General features: G+C 42.6%; 1 protein-coding gene across 3 annotated transcripts in view; it reads right to left on the reverse strand.

The window, feature by feature from the left end:
• GABBR2 (gamma-aminobutyric acid type B receptor subunit 2) overlaps positions 1–26,784 on the reverse strand; it is an 877,787-nt gene that overhangs the window by 803,081 nt on the left and 47,922 nt on the right. The window lies entirely within an intron of this gene.

Consider the following 26,784-nt stretch of genomic DNA (forward strand, 5'->3'; position numbering starts at 1 on the left):
ATGTCTGCCGTAATCATAGTAACACATTGTAAGCCAGAAAGTACCTTCTCAAGTGAATGTTTGCAGTACAGGTTTGTAAGATGGGAGCATAAGTGTTAGGAAGGTATACAGTAAATTGTAGCAAATGGGGAAAAGAAAGCAGAAGAAACCTGGAAAAAGTGTATAAAGGAGATAGGAAAAGAAAATAATGGAGGAAAAGATAGCTTGATATCCTGAAGGCTACCAAAAAAATGAATGTGAAGGTGATTGGAAGAGAGAGAATGTATTTATATAGCAAGGAAAGAAGTGAAAAATAGTTCTTATTTCTTACTCTTAAACTCACCTAAAATTCCACTCTACAATAAGAGACAGCAAATGTTGCATAGTTAAACTCTCAAAAGCCAAGAAATGACTGCCCTTTTGTGCTTGTTTACTGTGATACAGAGTAGGATTCTCCACTCTTACTCCAGAGTGCTCTAATTCCTTTAGTTTTTATCCACATGAAACTGGAGTAATAGAGTGGTGGAATTAAAGGAGAATTAAATTACATGATCACATTTGGTTTCTCAAATGAGAAATCCTCCCCTCCCTTCCCTAATTTTGTATGGTGCACAGGGCTCGCTACATTAACATTGACCTCATTCACTGTACCTCTCAAATATAAATGGTTTTCATGGCCTCCATTTGCCTGGCATACACAGAGCAGAACACCATAGTACATGTTGTTACACATGTATCTCAGATTGCAGAATGATATTAAGAGAAAAATGTAACAGAATTCATTTTTGGAGCTTTTTAATTTGAGAAACAAACCAAATTCAAGTCATCTAGTTTCGGTAATCTGAAGCACTTCATTATACTACAAGTTCTCCGTGTCTATTATAATGTATGAAATAATAAATGGTTACACTGATTAGAATGACAGATTCCTTTTTTACTAAAATAATTCAAAAATAGCAGAAAGTCTAGCTGAACTCAAATTACAAGATAACAGCCTATACTATCCTAGAGTTGTATCTAATTTACAACTTTCTGAAGGTTATCAGTTTCCCTGATGTGATAAGAAATAGTAACCTGGTTAAAAGAAGTAGATGTATTTAATATTGCCACTAAAAAAATCAGAACTGGAAAAATCCATTTGGAAAAATCCACTGGTTGGGGCCTAAGCCACCAGTTTCTACAGATTTTAAGATTTTATTTTTAAAACAAGTAAGTTATTAACCCTCGTGATTGCAAAGAAAACCTTCCAAATTGAAAATGAATGGAAACCAAGGCAGTGTTGTGCTCTTTACTCTGCAAATACATAGGATCAGTGTCTACTTCTCACAGCTTTACCAAGAAATGAATGTTCTGGTCAGTTTCATGGCGGCTGCTCAATGTTGCTATGGGCACCAATGAAGGGTCATGGAAGTTGCATGGGGCTACTGCTGCTGAAGAAAGCTATGAGCACCAGCAGAGGTGGGCACTGGAATTATAGAGATGGCCAGGAAAAAGACAGTAGAGAAGACACTTCCTCTTTACCCCTTATAGTAGCTGGGAAGCTTTGAAAATATCCTTTTTCCTTCCAGCAATTAGAAGGTGATGGAGTTTCAAATTTTATAATTCAGCAACTAGTGAGAGACTGGTCTTAAAGAGGAGACCTTAGTCAGGCTTTTGGGGCATCACCCTGGTAGAATCCCAGAAACCTTCTCTTCTCAGCAGTTAGGTGAGATGGGTAGCGAGCTTCTCCCCAAGATGTTGCTATTGAACTCACTGGGACACCCTAAGCCTTATCTTTCAGGAAGCTTGTATAAAAGTACATCTAGACAGTTATACTCTATTGGTTAGACCAACAATAGAGCCTAAAACCAAGATTTTAGAAAACAGAAGCCTCAAGTTAGACTCCTAAAGCTATAGTAAGTAGAATTATAATCAAAAGTGCTGAATACACAACTGTTTCCAGGGAGGACAATGGACATGGATTTAGGAACCTAATTTTAGGCTCCTATTGTTGCCACTCTTGGATTAAATCTGTGATCTTCAGCATAACTTATAAACAGTCCATTGTTTAAGGTTGTAGATATATAATATAGCCCAAAGAAGAGCCCAACAGTATTACACTAGCTTTGCTGTTGCAAATTAATTTCCATCATAAAGTGACCAGTCAACTAAGTATAGAGTAGTTGGACCAATGAAAAAGGAAGTTTGGCTCCCTATTCATTCATCTATGAAGAAACCTAAAGAAATGAATTTATTCTGCACATTCTATGGCTAGCAAATATGGCATTTAATGTCAATTCTGTTGCCATGTAGGCAGAATGTTTGTGATACACATATGTGTACACAGATTTGATGTAAATCTTTTTCCTGTGAAAGATAAATGAAGAATTTAAGAATATAATTCCAAAACGTGTGGAGGCAGTTTGTGTTATAAATCTTGTAATGTGACAATATATATTCATGCAGCTAGCAGCCAGAAAAATCTGCTTTGGATATTGTGTGCTTTAAAAAAAATGCAGAATTTCTGCAGTTCTTTATTTATTCAAGTGCAGTCTTTGAGGAGCAGCATGCCATCCAATCCTCTTACTTTTATTCAGTCTTCTCTTTGCACATACACATAATTATGTTGAAGTAACAGGAAAAATATGTCTGTCATATTAATAAATAAGATGCTTGCAGCAAATAAGGTTATGCATAAAATTTTGCTATATTACAAAAGAGTTAAATTGCACACTACTGATAAGAGAACTTTTAAAAAATTCTTAAGTTAATATGAATTTTAAAAATCTGCATCTTAAAAAGGTTTCCAAGGAAAAAATAAAATTGTTATGATGAGCAAATCCTATAGAATCGTTGTATAATTTCCTACCAAGGATCATCACTCTTTCAGTAAGAGGCACATAATGTGTTTTGGAACATCAGGTTTCCTATTGCACTTAAAGTGGTTATAATTTAATTATATAAAAAAAACTCTCTTAATCATCCAAAAATTCCATGGCACTTTACATTTCTCATCACCCAAGAGAACTAATTTAAACTTAAATATTTTAAGCCATCCATTTTGTCAGTAAAAGAGAACATGTACTCTAATAGACTGTGCAAACACATAATTATGCACTAATCCACTAACATACTATGAAATTCTTACCAAAGGCTCAGTTGTTGCTCATTTTTAAAATCAGTACAGTAATTTTTTTTATTGTTGTTGCATAATTTATAGCCTTGAGAATAGAGCCTACAATGTAATGAATCAGCAGGGTTTCATTATCTTACAGTCAGTCTGCCAGGACCATTCTTTCTTCATAAAAACCTTTGATCTAAATAATAACTTATTTTAACTTCTACTTTATAAATTAGATGTCCCTTCTCTGATATTCATAAGAACTAAGGTACTGTTAAGTATGAAAGATGAGAGGAATAGTAGAGGTGGATTGAAACATACCCCAGATCCAAGTATCCCTGAGTGTTTAGACTTGGGGTCAGATCCTCTTATCCTTGAGATGAAGCAAGCAGCCAGTAGGAAACTACTGAGTAACTGTAGCAGGGAAGGGATGGCATATGCTCAGAGCAAGCTTGGCTCCCATCAAAGCTGCTTCTGGGACTTCAGGGGAAGTTTGGAAGGTAATACACACTGTCCCTTCCCTGTAGAAACAGGGCTGATTTAAAACACTTCAGTAAAAATAAAAAAGACCCACATGACACAGCATAGGGAACACTTTTTAGTTCTTAAACATATTTTCTTCTTAAAGATCCTTGAGGACCCCAGTTTGGACACCATTGACAGATGATAATTGTCAAGTTCTCTGCAGGAAGAATTTACACAGGCACACAATTTGGCTCAAAAGCCTACCACTGCTATCTGCTGGTGGAATTGCTCTTTTGCTCAGTTGGTACAGTCTGTACTTTTCATGCTGAGTCCCCGATTCAATCCCCACTGAAGACAGAACTGTGCAAGGGCTGAGCCTAAGACCTCATGTGTCATCCATTACCCTTCCCCAGACATGCATGTCTGGAGGAGAGAAGAACTCCACAGAAGGCTAGCTCAGGGCCACAGACTCAAGTAAGCAGACACTGCTGCAGAAGCAATTTCAGCAGCAGACACTGTCAGATGTGATCATCAGATTTTTGCTTTCTATAGTTTTTGCTCTACAGTCTTTTCCCTCTGATGACTGGCTAATTGCTGTAGACCCCTCCCATTTTTTCTACTTCAGTTTTATCCTATTGTACCTCTGCATCCAACTGGGAAGCAGGGAGTCCTCCCTCTAGTGACATTAAGCTCCTGTTTTGAGCCCTACTGGGATGAGAATTACTGGCCTTTGAATGTATGAATTCTGGACCAAGACCTTTCTAATCTTGCCCATCCCGGGCCTCAGAGAGGTGATTTGTCCATATTTTGAGGATGAAGATGGAAATGCTTCTCTGGAAATTTTGTTAAAATAGAAGACAATTACTTGATGTATCTCAGAGATTTGGAATATGTGAAGTCACCACAGGAAGATGGATTACTGATAACACTATTATATCTTAGTGGGCAAACAACAGATAATGCATTTAAAAGTGCATGATAAATTCGTTTGTCATGTGCTTCTGCAGTTTCACACATCACATGGCTCTGACCTCTACATACAATGCATTCATCATGCACGTTGGACTGCTTCACTTGTGTTCAGCTCACTAATCCATCTCACTGGGACTACTTCTTATATCCCCAAACTGAACAGCTTCAAAACAGCACCCATTTATTTGGGGAGAGGCAGGGAATGTAATAAACATAGCAGTTGCTAACACTTTCCCTGATTTAAAAAAACTTAATTTTGAAGAGCTTATTGCCTTCATGATTTATTGGAATTCTTAAAATTTGACCAGGAGATAGTCCTTGGGTCTTTGGCTGGACTCATGTAAATCCATCCAAGTCATGCACTACAGAATGTTACCACTTCCGATCTATGTTTCAAACAGCAACGCTTGTTTTGGGCTTGCTGCCAAAACACCTCACTCTTCCATTAGCACTGCATATGCATTGCGCCCACATCTCACTTCATCAGTCCACACACACAGCAGAACTTACTGATGGGAAACAGACACTCTTCCTCCTCCTCTTCCTGCTTATGCTCCTCTCTCCCCCCATCAAAATACCTTTTGGCACTACACTGAGAACCAGAGCCAAGATCCTCAAAGATATAGGCACTTGAGCACCTAACTCCCATGGGAGTTCAATGCCTACCTGCCTTTGAGGATTGGTGCCTAGGAGATCATGAGTTCTAGAGCCACTTCTTCTAGGACTGGTGCTAGCATTTCTGTGCTATTCACTATCCTTATTGATCAAGGTAGAGGCACCAACTTCCTGAGTTCCCAGGGGGTGCTCGCCTCCAGCTCCACCCCCAACTCCGCCACCACTCCATCCCTTCCCCCAAACCTGCACCCCGCCTCTTCCCACCCCCGCTCCACCTCTTCCCTGCCTCTTCCTGCCCCATCTCCTCCTCTTCCCCCCAGCACCTCCTGCATGCTGCTGAACAGCTGATCACCAGCAGGCAGGAGGCGCTAGGATGGGGTGGGGGAGCTGATCGGCAGGGCCTGATTTTTTTTTTCCATGGATGCTTCAGCCCCGGAGCACCCATGGAGTAAGCGCCTATTGAATCAAGGTTGCACAAGAACACAGACCTCCAGTATTTCAGTTGGTAGGATATGCAGTATAGCAACCTTAACTCAAAGTTAACAAGATTTTCTGTGGGAGTATTTCCCAGCTTTTGAATAAGAAAGTATCAACACTGATCTCTCTTCATAGAGCATTCAGATGGAGGCTAACAGTATTGATATGTATTTTCCACTTATGGCCCCTGTGCAGCCCTCATGTCTCCCATGCTACTACCCTATCCCCACACACAATCCTGTTTCCCCTTCTGGTCTCTTTTAGAGCAGTATTCCTCCTTCATGATTCCACTAAATCCCTACTCCTCCATACCCAGAATACCCCATGCACCTCCTTCTACATAGCTCTGCTCTCCCCTGACCTCTCCCATCAGCTCACTCCAGAGCTCATTCCTCCTCTACCCCCTTCCTTGTCATGGCTCTTCCCTACCACCTTCAGGTTTTAAATATTGATCTGTTTCCACGTGTGTTTGTAATCAATATCAGTGTTTTCAGACCCTGCTACAGGGACATCTCCATTTCCATTCCCCTGCCTCCTGAGGGACAGCAGCCAGTCAGAGCTCCTCTGTATGCAGAGAGACAGCCTGGTCCCTCAATACAATGAGCAGGTAGAGCTACCATCCCCAGCCTTCCAGTTGTATAAGCAAGTTGCTGGGAGGCAGTGCACTCAGTACTGTGTCAAATATCAGGAGGTAGCCATGTTAGTCTGTATCCACAAAAACAACAAGGAGTCCGGTGGCACCTTAAAGACTAACAGATTTATTTGGGCATAAGTTTTCATAGGTAAAAAACCTCACTTCCTTAGGTGCCACTGGACTCCTTGTTGTTTCACTACTATGGTCTCCCAGCCAGCTGGATACCAGTTGCTCCCGGCTAGCTCAGCAGTTCCTGCTGTTCCCAGCCACACCCTGGCTCTAGCTGTCCCTCCCACTCCCCTGCAGGCCAGGAAGGGCAGCGAAGGCAGGCCTGGGGGTGGGGAGAGGGGCTGGCTCTTTCCCCATCTCCCCAGAACTCTAGTAGTGGCCAGTGAGGTCCAGGTCATGTGGATGAAGAGCCCAATAGCCCCACTTCAACCCCCTGACGTAGGCGGCTGCAGCCCAGTCTCCACCTGCTCCCCTGTGCCCCAACCCTATGAGCTGCTGCCCATCCCCCCAGCAAGCTTTCCTCTGTCCCGAACCCAGTCCCAAGTCTTAGCACCTCCCTTACTATAGACATCTTTGGTTTTCAGGGGTTTGCCAGCTGTCCCTCCCCATCATCAGGGTGACTGCCACGAGCAACCACTTCCATCCCAATTCAGAGAAACAATGGTTCTTCAGAAGAAGGGACACACAGCCCTACCAGTAGACAGACATCTCTGCTGTCTCCCACCTTGCCTGCCAGGGAGAACATCGACCTCTTCGGTAAGGTTTGCTTGTGACAGGGCATTTAATCATTATATGAGCAACACAGAGGGCAGAGCTTCTCCTTGGCTGGTAGAGCTCTGACTGCCTGTGAGACTGGGTCTAGCTGGGGAAATGAGGGGTTATGGCCTGAGGTGTTTTCTACACTATTACCCTCCCTCCCCAATCCAGGTCTGACCATGTCTAGCTCTATCACGGCAAGAACTGAGTAGCTACATCATGCTATGAACTGCCTTCGTCGTGCATTGCTAAGATTTTACAGCAGGATAATACACATTGCTTATCTCCCTATTAAAAACACACACACATATTTTGCCTGTCAGTGAAGATATAGCCTGCACCTCTTCTCCTGGAGAGGCATGCTCTTGTCTGAGATTAGGAGAGCAGTGACCCCCCAAAAGACTAGAAGATGGGAGGCACAGCCAGCAACCCCTGAAGCCAGGCTCCCAAGAGACAGTGCTGGGGACAGCAGCACATTGAGATGGATCAGGGGCAGAGGCACATGTGGGGCAGCAGTACAAGAAGAATGGTAGAGACTGCACTGAGAGGTGAAGGACAGGGGCACATAGGAATATATGGGCCAGTAAGTGGGGGAGCAGCAGCATCCACTTAAGAGTTTGGGGATTTTAGGATCCTCACCTCCCCTAACCTGGACTTGACTAGCCAGAGCTCTCCACAGGGGGAAGAGAGCACCAGATGGGCTGAGAGTGGGGAGGAGGGGTCCTCCACTAGCTGGGATCAGCTGGGAAGTGGCAGGATGGGAGTTCTGCCTGCTACACATATTTAGAGACCAGACTTTCCAGCATGTGTAACAGTTCTGATTGGTTGCCCTTCCTCAGCTAGCAGGAGAATGAGGGGGTGGGGGAGAAGCAGCCATTCAGATAAGAGTTTTGCTGTAGACTAGAGATTTTCCCCACAGTCCCTATGATGGTCTGAAAGTGTACGGTCTATGGAGAAAATCCACAGAGAAGGTAGTTTTAGGAGTGGGCATGTGAAATGAGTGGATGTGAGGTGCAGGTATGGGTGTACATAATGAATGGCTATATGTATTCAAAATGGGGTGTGTGCATGCAGAATGAGTGAGTGGGTAAGTGTAGAATGATCTAAGGTAGGTGCAGAAAGTATGAGGGAAAGATTGGGAGTAGAGTGAAAGTAGTTTGGATGAATGAGAATTAAAAGGTCACTATTGAGTGCATTTCATAGGTGTAAGTCAGACAAATGAACAATGTGCAAGTGTTTGGAAATTCTTGCAACTTTGTTTAGTTAGTATCTATGGAGGAGATTTTGGCAGGTACACATATGTGAAGTTACAGACTTATAGCCCAGGACTCTGGACAGACAGGTTTTGAAGAGAAGGAGGTGATCTCTCAGTGTGTGACTGCACAAAGAGGTAATTTATGAAACTATGAATAGACTAACACCTTGTTAGACCCTTGGACAGCAGGAAAGGTTAGTCTACATACAGTACTTTACTGCAGGAGGAGAGGAGGATAGTGCAGTGATGGCAAGCAGATGACATGTTACAACCTTGTCATGAAGCTAAGGTTGGCTTCCTGTAACATGTAAGCAATTTACCTGTTGTGTCTTTTCTGTAACTTAATCTGAGTATGTCTTATCTAGTTTTGCCTTTATCAAGTATAAGGCCTTGTCTTCACTTACCGGAGGGTCCGGCGGCAGGCAATCGATGTTCTGGGATCGATCCCGGAAGTGCTCGCAGTCGGCGCCGGTACTCCAGCTCGCCGAGAGGAGTACGCGGCATCGATGGGGGAGCCTTCCTGCCGCGTTTGGACCGCGGTAAGTTCGGACTAAGGTACTTCGAATTCAGCTACGTTATTAACGTAGCTGAATTTGCATACCTTAGTCCGAAGTGGGGACTTAGTGGGGACCAGGCCTAAGTCTAGATATGTTAAGACAACCATTTACTCTCTTTTAAATCCTGTTTAATAAGCCTTGTTTTATTAAGAGAACTGCTGCATATGTGTAAATTTCATTCAGTCCTGTCTCTGAAGAGAAAAGCACTCAGGCAACCTTGCTGAGAGGGGCCTACAGGGTAAGAGTTCTGAAACCTAGACACCCCACACTCATCCCAGTCTAAAGGGCATGGACAGTAGAGTCCACTCCCAGCAAAGCGTTGCAGAAGGCCCAAAAAAGGTAACACACCATGGGGAACTTCACCTGTTTGGAAGCACAGTGAAGAAGAGGTAGTATATTATGACAGACAGCCTTTCTGGAACACAGTAAACATACAGCAAGTTAAAAAAAATGATAATAGGGATACAATTGAAAAGTGAGAAGTTTGTTGGTCAGATTGTTGCTATCCAGTGGTCTGCCTCTCAAATCCAAGAAGCCCAGTCAAATTAAAACAAACTGGTGACGGTGAACACTACATTTTGTATCAAATCTGAATACTTTTATTTCAAAGTATTAAATATGTATGGATTTCAACTGATGCAGAGCTTATATTCTATATTATGCTATTCTGATAGACTCCTGTAGCATTAATAGAAGCACAGGTTGGGAGTAAGAAAATTGGTGCTTATTTCTGGCTGTAACAAAAGCTTCCTGTTTGACTTTAGGCAAGACATTTAAATTGTTTCCTCATCTGTAAAATTAGGGTCATAATAACTACCTGCTTCACAGGGGGAGATAATATTAATAAATTCTGTTTGTAAAGTGTTTTCAGGTAGTTGGATGGAAAGCACCACAGACATTCAGATAAATGATTATTCAGTTTTGCTGCACTAGTTAATGCTGTTCTGTTCTTATACTCAACTGATTAATCTTTTTTTTTTTTTTAAATAGCACTGGTTGAGTTTTCTCTCAGAGGAGAATATGGCTATTCTACCAGACTAAAGAGAGTTTACTGGGAAGAAGGGCAATAGTCAGGGAAATGTAGCGATCAACAGAAATGAAACAATCTTATTCAGCAGAGGTTTGGCATATGAGTGCATGTAAAGCATCTGGGGTAGCTAGCCGTACTGTAGGTAGTTGCACCTCAAACCTCCCTGCGAGGTCAGTATTTGGTAGCAAAACAGTTTCTGCCATTCCACCAGGACAGAAGATCAGCTTTCTGCACTATCACATCAGCCATATCACAGGAAAGGGAAGGGGAAGGGGAAGGAGTGTTTGAAGCAGAAGTTGCTGGAGGAGGGTTTTGGACAGCCTGTTGAGTTGGATGTTGTACGAGTGTTGATGCCGCTGGTCCCAATGCCATCAAGGCATTTCTTGTGGATGACAAGGAATCTAGAAAGTAGTGATTAACATGAATATCACTGTGATTGGCAAGCTATGTAGTTTTTCCTTGTTCTAATGCATTGCAGGGGGAATATCTATTATAGGTATACCAAATAGATTTAGTCAGATACATTTAATTCACATGAAATAAGACAAAACTGCTTATTGGAGCAATAAGGTATATAGATCACAGAAATCAGATTTCACACAGGAAAATGTTTTGGCCCGGAAGGGTACATATTGAGCCAAAGAATGTTATTTCAGATTGTGGGGAAGACAAATCTGCTTTTGTCTAATGTTAATCTTATGTTAGTAGTGTGTCATTACACATTGAAATCAGGAAACTTGATGTAGGAGATCTTAGGGGGTGAGGGAGAGATAATGTATTTAGGAGCACATTTCTTCTAATTCCAGGACTTCCATGGGAGTTTAAAGCACAAATTGTGAAGATTAATGATGCATATAAATCACCCTATTACATCTTCTGAAGACATCACATTGCTTACATTAGAGTGCCTCTGCTCAGTCCTGTTCATGGTTTAGCCTATCTTTGATTATTATAATACTGGTATAAAGAATCCATAACTTCCTATAGAACTATTTTGTTGCTTATATTTCCTGATGAAGGTCTGTGGGCCATGGAGACTTATCCACATAAAACAGTGATCCCACTTTCATTTCCTTGAATCTCTGTACAACTGATGCTGTGTACATTTATTTGGTGGCTGCTAGAACTAACTCCATGGGTGGACCACCACCTATTGACATTGCACACAGATGCTCCTTCCCAATCTTTGTCCTGACCATGTATGCCTTCATAAGTTTGCTTTTTTCCTCCCATTTGCATGTTGTAAAATGTAAGTGAGTTGACTGTAGGTAATTCATCTGATGGGGATCTTTTAGCCATATTTCACTGTCTATATAGATTATGACAATTCTGTCACTAGATCAATAGGATCACTGTCACCTCATACACAAAATTATTTTTGCATCCCTTGCTCCAAAGTTCACCCAGGTCTGTAGCTCTGTCTTGCCAGAAGCTAATTCTGGTTTTGTGGAAGGGTAGAAGGATTATCTGTCGGCAGTAGAGGAAATATTACAGTGTTCCATGTGAAATAGTCCCAAAAGCTTCTTCCTCTGTTTGTATGTCTCTCCCCCATCACAGAGAATTCAGATATGACTAAATGTGCATATTTGAATAATAATGCTTCTGAGTGGTAGGCACCTTATATCAGAGAATATATTATAAGAGCAGTCCTGTGTTGGCAGGTGATGAATCCGATGGCATAAAGTTCTTTTCCATCTCTAATTTCTCTGATACCAAGTCTGACATTCTACCACCTTCTGTCCAACTTCTGCCTCCCAGCTGGGTTGTATGGAGCAGTGATCCTACGATTCATAAGCAAGGGCCACATACAAACATCAGGGAGTGTTTAAATCTACTGTTTTGAGAACACTGCGTGCAAGAATGCCATGCTCCTTCATTTTAGTATGAGCAGATGAAGTAAGGAAGTAAGTTAGAGCTTGTCGCTTATAGACTAGCTACTAGTGTTTCCAGTAATGTTTTTTGGAGTAGCCTACATAGAAGATTGTTACAGCTGGAGTGTGTGGGATCATTCAAATAGCTAAACGATTTTCTGGTATCACTGATATATTGTGCACAACGGATAATTAAGAAGCAAGATGAAAGATGACAGTGTGAAGGAAAAGATGGCAAGTTAGAAATGGAAGATGATATAAGATACAAAAGCTCAGTAAAGAATGAGTGCAGGCACTCACAAATGGAAGTTATAGAAATCTAAGAATGTAAATTATATACTGAAATAGTACTTCTATTTCTCTATTTTTTTTACTTCCCTCAAACTAGTTTGTCAGTGTCTCTGAAGTCCACACTGTTAATATTTAAAAAAAATTCAATCTTCGAATATAAATGTTTCTCCTCAGGGATGCAGAGGGGATCAAAAGCAAGGGAAGCAGTGTGGCGAGCAGAGTTCCAACTGTGGAAATTCCAACCTTCTCCCATGGGTGCTGCACAGCTTTGCTATATAGGCTCTCTCTATGTGCCACTGTGCAGGAGCTTGGGAAGTTGGTGATGAGTTGTGACAGGTGTATGTGGCTGCATGGATCCAATAGCCCAAATGCACTATGGAGTGGGAGAGCAGAGACTGCTAAGTGATATTTGTGATCCAGTGGGTGAAGATTCTATCCTCCTTTAGCTCCTGCAGAGAACCCTCGTGCAAAGCCCAAATGCTGCAAAGATCAGTTTAATTTTGGCTGTGCTGTCCCCCACCTCCACCCTCTTCTTTTCTTCCACTTTTCTGGGCTATAATGGGCACTACCACATAAGCTCACTGTAATATCCTCATACATTTTGAATAAGAGATTCAAATTATACTGCAGTCACTGCAGGGTGCCAAATATGTTTAAAGGCTCCCAATGAACTTTTGCTGACCATGTGTGGAATAGTGACTATGACAGATGGCCTGAGGACCTACCCATAATTCATATTTAAAGTAATATTTGCTTAGGTGATTAACAAGATGCCTGACTGAGACTATACAGCCAGAGTAGGTGGCATTGAGGTAATACATTAAGCTTTTAGAAGATAGTCATTGTTAAAAGGATCTTCATTGGTTCATTTCCTATAGAAGTCTGGAATTTGGATTCACTTTGTGTGAGTAGATAACAAGAAAACTAGTTTTGAAAGTAGGGGTAGCAGCCCTGGATCAGGGGCTACTTGATAGGAGAAATCTCTAGGCATGGCAAGGGGTTGTCGGTCTCCAGACAGCAAGCAATGCTGACAGTCAGGCTGCCCACAGCCATTAGAGAGTATAGCTTTCAAGGGATGCAAACTACTCACTTTGTTTCTCTGATTAGCTAGCAATGTCTTATCTAATTTAGCTTTTGAAAAAGTATAATTCCAGATATGTTAAGCAAACAGTTTGTTTTAATTTAATTTGATCTGTCTTTAAATAAGTCCTGTTTTAGTAAGGTTACTGTTGTATGGAGTATTTCCTATAGATGTCCCCCAAGAGAGGAGAACCCCATAATATCTGAGGGTAAAACATTTCTGGAACGTACATGCCTCGCCTCTTCTCCCCCCTCCCCACCCCTGCCACTCACTTAGCCTCTATTAAGTGAGAAAGGTCAAAGGTGTCCTCTCTCAGGAAACAGTGTTGCTATTGGGCTGTGGTGGGTGAACACCACAGGTAGTGAAGAAGGCTCAAGCAAGAGACGAGCATTGAAGATGATGTTTATCACACTGAGGCTTTGGAATGATCAGCTGTAATGGTAGCTCTGGTACAGTGCATTTAGTTTTATTTAAAAATTTGCTCAGCTGTAGTCTACATTTGATGACGATCCCATGAGGACAATATACATACAGTCCTGCTGGAGCATATTTCTACAGAGTACCAATTACAGGAAGTAGAAGACAGCCTAAAAACAGCAGAAAATCCTGAGCTGTAGAAATTTCAAGTCATTAGAAAAATTCTTAAGGTAAGATATTGTTTAGTTTCTTTAAAAGAGAGTCACCCAAGTTGTTTTCTATTTCATTGTAACAAACCTTATGTCAGTAGTTTGGGGCTGCAATTTCAGAAGTCTTCCTCTTAGTATTAGCTCTAGGCATTATGAAGATATATACACTATTCCTTTAAATATGTAACAGCATATGTATATTTTATAAAATATGAACATTTCCCATATCTCAGTAGCCCTAAAGGGGACTAAAGTAGTAAGGAGGGAAAGGAATATTCTTTCCCCAGCAGACAGTATAGTTTCCAGCTTAACTGGTGTAACAATACTCTAGTCACTAGGAACAGGTAGATGCCGTGAGTGCAGGGGACTGGACTAGATGACTTGAGGTCTCTTCCAATCCTACAGTTCTATGATTCTGGCAAGCTCTGCTCTATCCTGACAGGTCCTGGTCTAAGAGTAGGACAATTGCAAGATTCCACCCTAAGCCAGGTAAGGGCAAGAGGCCTAACACCTGATGGGGGGCACTCAGAGACCAGAAAGGGCACAAAGGTCCTGTTACCTCATAACTGTGAAAATAAACAAACTTACATTCACTCTGGCAAGTTATTTAGTTGTATGTGACACTTTGTCTAGAACCTGGCACAAGATGCATCAAGGTTAGGATCCAGAAATTATTCTGACATTGATACCCACATCAACATGTGAAAATATTCAGGTGCCAGGTCATCTTGTGTGTGTGTGTGTGTGTGTGTGTGTGTGTATGTATGTATGTATGTATGTATGTATGTATGTATGTAGCCTTCCCTCAAGGTGAGGTTCAAGCTTCCTCATTGATGCTTGCTACTTGAAGTGACTTCTCCACTCTCCTCTCGTGGACTGGATCCCAGGTTCTTTTCCTGACTCCTGGTGCCCCCACCCAAGGGGAGCAATCACTGTCTGACACAACAGGTACCATCCCTTGGGAAAATGAGTAATGCTACTAACAGGCAAGGAGTTTAAAACCCAATATGCAAGAAACAAAGTACATCAACGCAAACCCCAGCAAAGGAATGCTACACCCCCACCTCTCAACACTCAACCTCTTGCCAACCCCAGCTTACCCCTGAGCATCTTCTCAGGCAGATGGTATGCATAGAATGAGTCCAGAGACAAGTTCGGCAATACTGTGAACATTGGCCAGCTTAAACAAAATGGGACCCCTTACTGTGTCTAGGTGATTCAGGCTTCTCTACTGGCTCCTACTAGGTTCACTGATCTGGAGTCCTGTGGAGATCTCAGCAGCCAGTCCTGGGTCAGGTCCCTGCAGGGCTTGGGCTGCCTGAGCCATGAAACTTTCCCACAGCAGTTCAAAGACTCCGTTTGTGAGGAGTGGGAGTTGATCAGAGACTCCCTGAGCTGCTCTGCTTCATTCTCTCTTGGAGCTCCCATCCCAAACTCAAAGCTCAAAATGGAAATTAACACTAGTCTTTGTCTTTAGGCTGTCCTCTCCCATAGAGGGGCTAAGTAGCCCTGGCTTCTCATTGGCTCAGCAAACTGCTTGTCCAGATCATCCCATCCAGAAGCCTCCCTACTGGATTCAGCAGGAGTTTCCAGGGCCACCCAGAGGTGGGGGCAAGTGGGGCAATTTTCTACAGGGGCCCCGCAAGCCCTGGCCCGGCGGGGGGGGGGGGGTCCAGGTCTTCGGCAGCATTTAGGCGGCGGGGGGCCCTTCAGTCACTCCGGGTCTTCAGTGGCATTTCGGCGGCGGGGGGGCCCTTCAGTGCTGCCGAAGATGCGGAGCGACTGAAGGGCCCCCCGCCACTGAAGACCCGGACCACCGCCGGGTGAGTACAAGTGCTGCAGTTCCCCCGCTTTGCCCCAGGCCCCCTGAATCCTCTGGGCAGCCCTGGGAGTTTCTAGTCCATTGTGTTCCCAGAATGGTTAGAGTCAGGGGTGGGAACTTGTGTCAGAGTGCTTTTGTAGCCATTACAGTTATAGTCCCCATTGGTAAAAACCATTAGGGGCTCATTCTGACACTGTAAAAGCTAGAAAACTTCAAGTGGGTGGTTATGTGTGGAAAAAGTTACAAGCCACTATAGCTCCGGATGAGACATAGCAATCCATAGGCCAGAAGAGGCAACCAGATCATCTAGTCTTGTCTCTTCAACTATGTCATACAAAAAAGAAAAACCAAGGACGGTGTGGGTCTGCTGCTCAATGGAGGGGGTGAGCTGGTAACGGAAGATGATAGGAAGGCAGAGCTGCTCAATGCCTACTTTTTTTCTCATAAAAAATAACATGTGACTGGAGGACTGGCAAAGTTACCATAGACAATAAAGGGATAAGGATGCAGATTGGGAAAAGTAAAGAACACGTCAGAGATCTTATGACCAATTTGAATAAATTCAAATCAGCGGGGCCTGATGCTATTCACCTGAGGGTGCTGAAGGAATTAACTGAAGAAATCTTGGCGCCACTGGCAATATTTGCAAACTCATGGATGACAGGAGGGGTCCTGGAAAACTGGAGAAGGGCTAATGTAGTGCCCATCTTTAAAAAGGGGGGAAGTAGGAGTTGGGAAACTATAGATCAGTCAGCCTGACTTAGATACCTGTGAAGCTACCAATGTATAAAATATTCAATTTGTGAACACCTGGAGGATGAAGGGGTGAATCATAGCAGCCAGCATGGATTTACCATGAACAAATTATGCCAAATCAGCTTAATTTCTTTCTTTGATAGGGTAACTGGTTTGGTGGATAGGGGCAATGCAATGGACATAATATACTGGACTTCAGCAGTACCTTTGACACAGTCCCACATAACATTCTGATAAGTAAGTTCAAGAAATGCAGGCTTGGCAGAACTACCATTATGTGGATACAAAATTGGTTAAACAACTGCAAACAAAGAGTAATTGTTAATGGAATTATGCTGGATTGGAGGGAGGTCTCAAGTGGGGTTCCACTGGGATCTGTTCTGGGTCCGGTGTTGTTTAACATCTTTATTAATGACCTGGATATAAGTATAGAGAGCATACTGATAACGTTTGCAGATGGCACAAAAGCTAAGGGGGGTAGCCAATAGTTTGGAGGGTATAACTAAAATTCAGAGGGTCTTGATAAATTGGAGAACTGGACTATAGACAACAAAATGAAATTCAACAAAGACCAATGTAAGGTGCTACACTTAGGGGGGAAAAACAAATGCACAAATACAGAATGGGGAAAAACTGGCTTGGCAGCAGCACTACTGAAAAGGATATGGGAGTTGTGGTGGAGTATATAGGCCTGTTTGTTAGCCTGAGATAGAAGTTTGAGTTTGACTTTTGATACTCTTATATCCTTACTAATATGTGTGAACAAAGACACTGTGTTGCATTTCCCACAACCAGATGGGGCTTTTAATACAATGAGAAAACATAAGGAATAGATCTTGGGGGTGTCCTGTTTTCCCTTTGGGAAAATATGGTCACCCTACTTCTAACTCTGATTCTACGTCACAGGCAACCAATGCCACCCAGCACCTGCACACTAACCCTAACTACTAAAGTTAGGCCAAAGTATTAATAGTCTACTCTCCTGTGACTGTGTGTGCCTGTGACTCAAGGCCCAGATATCCCTAGGGCATAATGGGGGGTTTTAATCCCAAAGAATCAGCAGCTGAATCAACTGAGTTTTATAGCACAACATTGTATACAAATGTTGAGCAAAATCTTATGAAAGCTTGTAGTATTCTGAACTTTGTCATGAGATACATACTGGCTATGGTTATGAATGTATGTATATAGAGAACTATGCTCAAAAGCTTCAGTTCCACCTCACAGCAGGTCTGTGAGTGAACAGAAAGGGAGAGGCACCTCCTAAGCCAGCTGTTTTCACAAAACTGGATACACCTAACAATCCATTGCACAACCCCAGGAAAAGACAAAGATGGGCCATTAGAGTTAATGGCAAGATATTGAGACAATGGGGATTTCCACATCTGGAATATCTATAGTGACAGAAGGGGGGAAAACCCACCTTTTCAAATGGAAGGGGTTTGAAGTGAAAGAATCCAAAAACTTAGAGACAGTGTCTAGGCTGAAAGCTGTCCATAAATGCTGGATCCTTTGTAGCTAGGGGGTATGCAATGAAGCTGTTCAGAGGCAATAGGTAACTTGCATTAGAAAATGGATTTTTATCTAATATGCAGGTATAAAGCCTGAGTTCTTATATGTTTATTTTCTATAAAACTTGTATACATTTGCTCTCATTTTATCTTTGAATCTGTACTTTTTCTATTAGCTAAAGCTTATCTATTTTTACCCCAAACAGGTTGCTATTGTGCAAGTTGTGGGGAGACTCAAGGGTCTCAGAGCTCAGGCTTCTGTCCAAGTGGCAATGTCTACACTGCTAATTTTAGCCCCACTGTATGAGCCCAAGTCAGTTGACCTGGGCTCTGATACTTGCTGTCACAGGTTTTTTGGGGGATGCAGTATAGACATGCATATGGGAGCACCAAAGGGCATCACAACCAAATATGTCCTTCAAGAGATGCTTAACCTTCAAGTTAATACCATTCAGCTGGACCAGGTAGATTATATTGTTGGAATGGCAGAAACTGATCGTCTGATATCAAGTGAGGCCCAACTTATTTCTTTATCCATCCACTCTCCACATTAATTGATTATTGTGGATTTCCCACAATCAGTTGCACCACAGAACAGCATCAATGTATGAGAAGGGACTGAAATCTTTAATTCCTAGAGGATGGAAGCAGATATTGCTTTCCTTTCCCCTTCCCTGCCCCCCCCCTTGTTGGTTTTTTCTGTTCTCCATTATTTTTGAAAAATAAATTAAGAAATTATTAGAGGGCTGTACGTGCAACAGAAGATCTCATTATTGCTTTGCTATACCAGAGGGCAACACCAATGGAAAACTGCAAGTCACCTACTGAACTTCAGCTTAGCTCTCAGATCAGGACAAAACTTTCTGCACTTAAAAGTTGTTTCATTTAGAATTCTGGAGGAAAGAGACAGTGGCCCAGTTTGCCGGCTTTGAATTCCATACTTTTGGGATACTGTATGATTTGAAGCATACTATTTCTAGCTACCACTACCTAAAAGGTAACATGGTTTGAATTGCTCAGAATTCCAGAACAGAAACCCCAAGGCCCTGAAATGTATTATCTAAAATCTGATAAAATTTGGAATCTATTTTTACCAACTTTAAGATAATTTGCTTTAATGTAGCTTCATTTTGTTTAGTCATCTCCAGATATTTGTGCTGTGAGCGACCGGGATTCAGGGCAGGGGGTGAGAAGAGGATGTAGTCAGAGGAATTACTTCACACTAGTGTGTTTCCTGGGATTTGGGCTTTTATATTATTGTCCCTTAGCCTTAACTGGTTTTGACAAAGTGTTTTTGTCTGAATTTCACTAGGGAAGAAAATATTGCCATCTGGGTACACTCTATTCCGATTCCATTCCACTGCCTGGACCAGAGGTGGTGTTCTATGCTTTATTTGGTCAGATTGAATGTGAATTTTCCCAAGAAAGTCACTATTCCTAAAACTCTTTATAAGTTACTTATTTGTTTTGGATAGGCCACAGGGGTTCTCAAACTGTGGGTCGGGACCCCATTTTAATGGAGTCACCAGGGCTGGCTTAAATTTGCTGGGGCCTAGGGCCAAAGCCGGAGCCTCATCACCCATGGCTGAAACCGAAGCCTGAGGGCTTCAGCCCTGAGCGGCGGGGCTCAGGTTACAGTCCACCTGCCTGGGGCTGAAGCCCTTGGGCTTCGGCTTTGGGCCCCCCAACAGATGGGGCTCAGGATTTGGCTTTGGCACCCCACCTGGGGTGGCGAGACTCAGGCAGGCTCAGGCTCACAAAACTATGGGGAAGGGCTAGCTCAGTGGTTTGAGCATTGGCCTACTAAACACAGGGGTGTGAGTTCAATCCTTGAGGGGGCCACTTAGGGATCTAGGGCAAAATCAATACTTGGTCCTGCTAGTGAAGGCAGGGGGCTGGACTCCCTGACCTTTCAGGGTCCCTTCCAGCTCTATGAGATAGATATATATATCCATTTATTTATTCTGTCCCCCCTTCTGGGATTGTGAAGTAATTTTTGTTGTCAGAAGGCTGTCGCGGTGCAATGAAGTTTGAGAACCCTGGGCTAGGGCATTCACAGGAAAGTTTATTTTTGGCAGGATCTGGCCCTTTTCTGAGGGAATTTCCCTAATTAGTACTTTTATTTCAATTTTAGGCCATTGTCCCTAGTAATGTGCAGAGCCCATACAAGCCTGTTATCAAATTCATGTTCTATACTTAGCTTGCACCTGACACCATCAGGAGATGGTGATTAGCTCTGGAATATTTTGGCTACTGCAAAAACACCAAAAGCCAGGCATTTTCAACACTACCTACAAAAAGGCATGTGAAAAATTTTGAACGCAAGTAAAGACTATTTGTCAAAACTCATTTGATTTATCCAAAATGGTGGAAGAGATCTATCATTTCCCCAGGATTTCATAGATTCATAGATTCTAGGACTGGAAGAGACCTCGAGAGGCCATTGAGTCCAGTCCCCTGCCCTCATGGCAGGACCAAATACTGTCTAGACCATCCTGGATAGACGTTTATCTAACCTACTCTTAAATATCTCTACAGATGGAGATTCCACAACCTCCCTAGGCAGTTTATTCCAGTGTTTAACCACCCTGACAGTTAGGAACTTTTTCCTAATGTTCAACCTAAACCTCTCTTGCTGCAGTTTAAGCCCATTGCTTCTTGTTCTATCCTTAGAGGCTAAGGTGAACAAGTTTTCTCCCTCCTCCTTATGACACCCTTTTAGATACCTGAAAACTGCTATCATGTCTCCTCTCAGTCTTCTCTTTTCCAAACTAAACAAACCCAGTTATTTCAATCTTCCTTCATAGGTCACGTTCTCAAGACCTTTAATCATTCTTGTTGCTCTTCTCTGGACCCTCTCCAATTTCTCCACATCTTTCTTGAAATGAGGTGCCCAGAACTGGACACAATACTCCAGTTGAGGCCTAACCAGCACAGAGTAGAGTGGAAGAATGACTTCTCGTGTCTTGCTCACAACACACCTGTTAATGCATCCCAGAATCACGTTTGCTTTTTTTGCAACAGCATTACACTGTTGACTCATATTTAGCTTGTGGTCCACTATAACCCCTAGCTCCCTTTCTGCCATACTCCTTCCTAGATAGTCTCTTCCCATTCTGTATGTGTGAAACTGATTGTTCCTTCCTAAGTGGAGCACTTTGCATTTGTCTTTGTTAAACTTCATCCTGTTTACCTCAGACCATTTCTCCAATTTGTCCAGATCATTTTGAATTATGACCCTACCCTCCAAAGCACATCTATTGAGTATGCAATAGTGCTCTCACTTTATCCTGGCATTCCATCTTTGGGATCTAAACACAAATTCATAGTTTCACTTTTTTTCATTCCCACAACAATCAGGAATAGCACCCATTTTTCTATAAAGTCCACTGAGATGAAGTGTTTCTGCAGTTTGTCCCTGAAATCCTCAGAAAAATTCCTGGCTGCATCTATGTACTATTTTTAAGGTTATTTTATCTGTTACTGGTTAACCAATCTTTTTATACAAGTCTGTATCTGAGTCAGTTCTTCTATACAATAATAAGAAAATTGTGTATTAATCCCAATTGCTGGCTTGGTTAAAGGCCTAAAATAGTTCTTCGGTTGCAAAGGAATTACGTCTGTTAATTGTGTCCAAATCAAACAGTGTCTTCCTACTGCCGAAACAATATATTTTCAGGAGACTTGTTTTGTTCATCACGGAGGTCTGTTTGCCAGGTTTCATCACAGTAGTGCAGGTAACATTGATTACCACACCCATGTCTATCTTTATGTAATTTGCATGCCATTGGTATTTGTCTGCTAGCAATTATTGATGTATACAATGAATGCATGATGCCTCTTCACTGTACTTATGTATTTATGGTTCTCTTGCTTCCATTAGCGTGCACAATACCTATACCTATGGTAGACTCTACTTCTGTCCAAATGCTGGAGTATCTATATCCATGTTCAGTCTTGTACCTGAAAGTGTTGATCACGGTATAGGAATAAGTTTTGGTGCCCATCCTTGTGTTCTTTCCTTTGTTTCCCTCTCCTACACATGCTTCATGTCCTGCTATGAGAACTTTTTTGGCTTACTTAAAGCCTACAATTGAAAGGTTTTGTTTTTTCTGCTGCTTTGAAGATTTTTATGGTTTTTTTCCCTAACTAAACTCAACAGTTGTAGGTGGCATGTGAACCGCTGGCTGGGGGAGGCTAGCTCCCAGCCCCACCCCTTCCACCCCAAGGCCCTCCCTTCTGCACCCCCAGAGCCCCCCTCTCCCTCGCATAGCCGCCAGCCCCTGCCCCAGGCTGTGTAGTGCCCGAAGCCTCTCCAGCCCTGGCACACCGTAAGGGAGAGCGTGCAGTGCTGCCACAGCCCCAGGAAAGCGGGTGGCGTGGCCCCAACCCCTGGAGCCCAGTGGCTCCACCGAAGCAGGGTCCTGGGGGTGAGGCAGAGTGTGGGCAGGGCCACGCCTGGCTATTTGGGGAGGCATAGCCTCCCCCACCCACTGCCCAACCTTTCAGCAAACACTCCAGCAGTTGAGTGGCGGAAGCTCCTAAATATCTCCAAACTGCATCAGCTACAGTTAGTAATAAGTCCATTCCTTGCAAAACTCATTGTGCCCATCTATTGCAGTTGTACACAGCACAAAAATACTTCCATGTCTTCTCCATCCTGCTCCTAAACCTTAATTCCAGTGATTGTTTCAAGGTCTTCATGTTTATGGGCTGCTCTCAAATTCATCCACTACTACTTGTATCATAGTATCTTGGTGGTCATGAGTCAGCCCCCCCCCCCCCCCCCATTGTAACACTGGCTTAAATTATAAGTTTAAGGTTTTTTAATTTGTCTTCTAGTTAGAGCCTTTAGGTTTTATGTTTTGAAACTTTTCTACGAATACAAGGGCTAGAAACTTTACATGAGAATCACAGCTTTCATTTTAATCTCCTGATGCCAGGATGTGGGGCTCTAAGATAGACAGCAAATACCATAAATTATCCTTGTGATAAAGTTGAGAGTTGGCAACATTGACATGTTTTCTCTTCAAAGCAAGAAACCCTTGTAGTCATCAAATCACCTCTTTTATTCTCACTTTGTATACACTTAGCACCATGTAAACCAATGCCTGCTCTTAGCTGTAGCCTGGGGCACTCTGAGCAAGCACAGACCTTTACATTCTAATAGGATGGGATAACTGATCTTTTCAGCCACCTCCCAATTCCCTATATGATAAAAGATACACCACATTGGCTACCTGAAGGTAAATATGGAGCTGGAAGCCTATGTGCCTAATTTTTTTTTAAATAAGTACTGAGCATTCCTATTGAAGGAAATGAGTTGCTAGTGCTCAGCGCCTTTGAAAGGCAATCAGTTTTTAATGCAAGGATCTAAATTTGAATTTAGGAGTATATCTAATTTTTTGGGCGGAGAGGGGGTTAAAAATAGAGTTCAGAGTCTGAACTGAAGATTGAAAACATCAGTAATAGCCTAAAAACACATGAAGGGGAAACCACTTGCAGCTCTAACAATATTTTAAGAAAATGTTAGGAGGCTGACAAAGGAAGCTGAAGTTGTGCTGTGCTATTATGTGCATTCAATCAGTCCAAACTAAATATTTTCTATGTTTCATACTGATAAATATATCCAGGTAATACTTGGAACATCAATAGAGATTCAGCAGGAAGAGTCACCTATTGAATATCCCCCTGCTGTGTTGGAAATCTAAGAGGAATATCTAGCTATAATATAGAAGCAGGTCCAACCCTATTCATCTTGTTATAGTGTGATGACATCACACCTTAAGGAGTATAGTTGCAGGTCATATATGTTCAACTTTACCTCCACCTTTGCAGTGATTCACCAACCCCCATCTGTTTTCCCTTCCCTTACATATTCCAAAGCCTAAACACATCCACAATCATCTACAATACCACAAACAACTCATCAATAAGCACTTGCTTTCAGCACTGCCACTTTCCATGTTAAGTGCAGAATCTATAACTGATTCTGTAAAATCAAAAGGAACACCTTATTTACTTTAAATGTTCAGGTCTAGGACACTATTTTTTTTTTTTTGAGGGAAAAGCTTCTCAGTCATTCAGAACCACTTTGTAAAATAATTGGTTTTATGAGACCCATCAGAAAATACTAATTCAATATCTCTTCTACTGCAGTCAGACAATAAAATCTCATTTAACTAGTATACAATACCATAAAAACTGCAAGGGTCAAAGCCTCTTTAGCTTTGAAAAGAAAAACGTATTTATGAAATAATTTGAAGTGAGTGAACAAGGGAATTTATTTTCCTGTTTCCTACTATATTTTCCTGTGGACCTGCTAACACAATATACTGAAATTGTTGTTCAATACTTAAGATTTTGAATTAAGACTCATTATGCTACATTACTGGTTTTAGAAACACTTAGGAATCTTATCCATCCAGCATAATTTTCTTTGTGGACTTTTCTTTTATTTCCTAGAGATTAGGTATCACTTGAGTTCTTTTTAAGGATAGTAAACCCAAGTCTATTGAGAGATTTCCAGACCAGGTGCAGGAGGTATCAGTTCTATCATGTGCATTATATTAACTTTTTCTGCTTAAACAATCAAATGTAGGTATTGTGTACACTGTTACAAGCAAGACTGAATAAAATAGATTTAATCTTTCTAAGAGGCGATCTTTTCAAATTAAGGGGGTGAGGTCTAAGAAAGAGTTGCATATAAACTATTACTTAGACAAGGTTGAACACCTGCTTACAAGGCATATTTCCACTAAGTCAGAGAGAACACTAGAGGGTAAATATTTACTTTGTACATATGACAGTAAAAAACTTAGTGGGTAACATTCAACTGACAGGGATGACAAGTATACTCCATCTCATGTGACAATCACTTTGCAGCCTTGTTATATTATCAGTACTGCCAACCCCAGACATTCAAAAGTCAGGCCCCCCAAAATGAGGAGACTGGTTTAATAACTTTAATTTAAATATTTTTTTCTTTACTTTCTGAAACTTTGGAGGGCACTCAGATCATATCTTCAAAATTTTCTCTGCAATCATGAAAGCTAGAAGCTTACTTTAAAAATAAAAGCAAGATGTTCACAGAAACACCTGTCTTGATGCACTGATTCTTTGAGTAAGAGATCAACCACCACAAGGCTTGCTATAAAATTGTAAAAGTTGGCAACTCTGCATTCCTACCTTCAGCGGAGCCCACTAGCCCCTAGTAACCCTGGCATCCACTGTTCCTTAACAGGCCCCCTAACCTTAAGAAGTCTCAACACCCACTTTCCCCCAGTATCCCACACATCATCTAACACCTGTCAGTACCAACAACCCCAGCTACCCTGCACCCAGGGCCGGCTCTAGGATTTTTGCCGCCCAAAGCAAAAACAATTTTGGCTGCCCCCGCCCTTCTTTAATTACCCCGGCCCCACCTCAACTCCGCCCCTTCCCCAAATCCCCAGCCCTGCCTCCTCCCCCCAGGCTCTCAAGCCTAGGAGGGAGGGAGGGGGAGAAGCGGCGCCCGTGCCGCGGCCACTCGGAGTCTCCCCCTCCCTCCCAGGTTTGAGAGCCTGGGAGGGAGGGGAAAACTCCACGTGGCTGCGGCGCGGGCGTCGCTTCTCCCCCTCCCTCCCAGGCTCTCAAGCCTGGGACGGAGGGGGAGCAGCGGCGCGCGGCCACTCAGGATCTCCCGCTCCCTCCCAGGTTTGAGAGCCTGGGAGGGAGGGAGGGGGAGACCCCGAGCCGCCGCGGCACACGAAACAGCTGATTCGCGCGCCGCTGCTCCCCCTCCCTCCCAGGCTTGAGAGCCTGGGAGGGAGAGCGAGTAGCGGCGCGCGAATCAGCTGTTTCGCGAGCCCTGGCAGCAGCAGCGGAGGTGAGCTAGGGCGGCCCGGGCACATTTTAGCGTCGGCCATGCCACCCCTAAAAATGTGCCGCCCCAAGCACCAGCTTGTTTTGCTGGTGCCTAGAGCCGGCCCTGCCTGCGCCCTACCCCAAGATATCCTCAAGCATTCATACAGGTACCCAGCTTTATGTTGCTCCCCAACCTACCTTTGCACTCCTAGACCTTAAGACCAGAATGGATCATCATGATCGTCGTCTGAACTCCTGCACATTGCAGGCCACAGAACCTCCCCCACTCACTCCTGTAACAGGCCCATAGCACACCCTGCCCTGAGCCACAGGTTAACAATAAACTTAAGTTTATGAGTATATGCGAGTCATACTGATCAAAACAGATTCAGCAGCTATGCCCTGGGCTGAGGCACAGTACGAGGCCTATGTACCATTTAAGCCATTGAAACCAGGCATAAGCTCTTTTGCGCTGGCCCTCTGCACAAGGGTGAATTTCATATAGTGTCATTAGGGTCTCCGTACTGAAGAGGGAATTTCAGGGGGTATCTAACATTTCAACTATATATATATATATATATATGCACGAATCTGAAAAACACTTCCATTGTATGAAAGTACAGAGCTACAGGAAAAGCTAATAAGAACAAACTTGGGTACAGACCGTACAGAGCAGCCTAATGAAAAGGGCAAAATACTAAACACAAAAATGAGTCAATTCCAATCTGTTTCCTATAGACTAAATTCTGCTTTCAGTTACAGCCATACAATTATCTTGGTACTATACATAGTGACCCAACAACAGCTACATTTGTTCTTAACATGGTTAAACAGTACCATCACTGACATTCCCAACTATATAAGTCATATGTCAGGCCCCAAAAATCATGACATGGGTTGTGGATTCTTTGCCTCCTGGTTTGAGCCTGTGTGGTACACTGGGATCATGTTTTCAAGCTTTTCTCTGAAATCATGAGAACTAGAAACTTGCTTTTTTAAATGAAAACTGAGATACTTGTGTAATCACTTGTCTTCAGGAGATAGGACTTGAAATAAAAACATCAATTATAAGATCTGGCTATACTCCAGTACATGCAAAGTTTTAAAACTGACTTCTTCATTTAACAGGAAG

The sequence above is a fragment of the Chrysemys picta genome, chromosome 2 (genome assembly GCF_011386835.1).
Source record: "Chrysemys picta bellii isolate R12L10 chromosome 2, ASM1138683v2, whole genome shotgun sequence".
NCBI lineage: Eukaryota > Metazoa > Chordata > Testudines > Emydidae > Chrysemys > Chrysemys picta.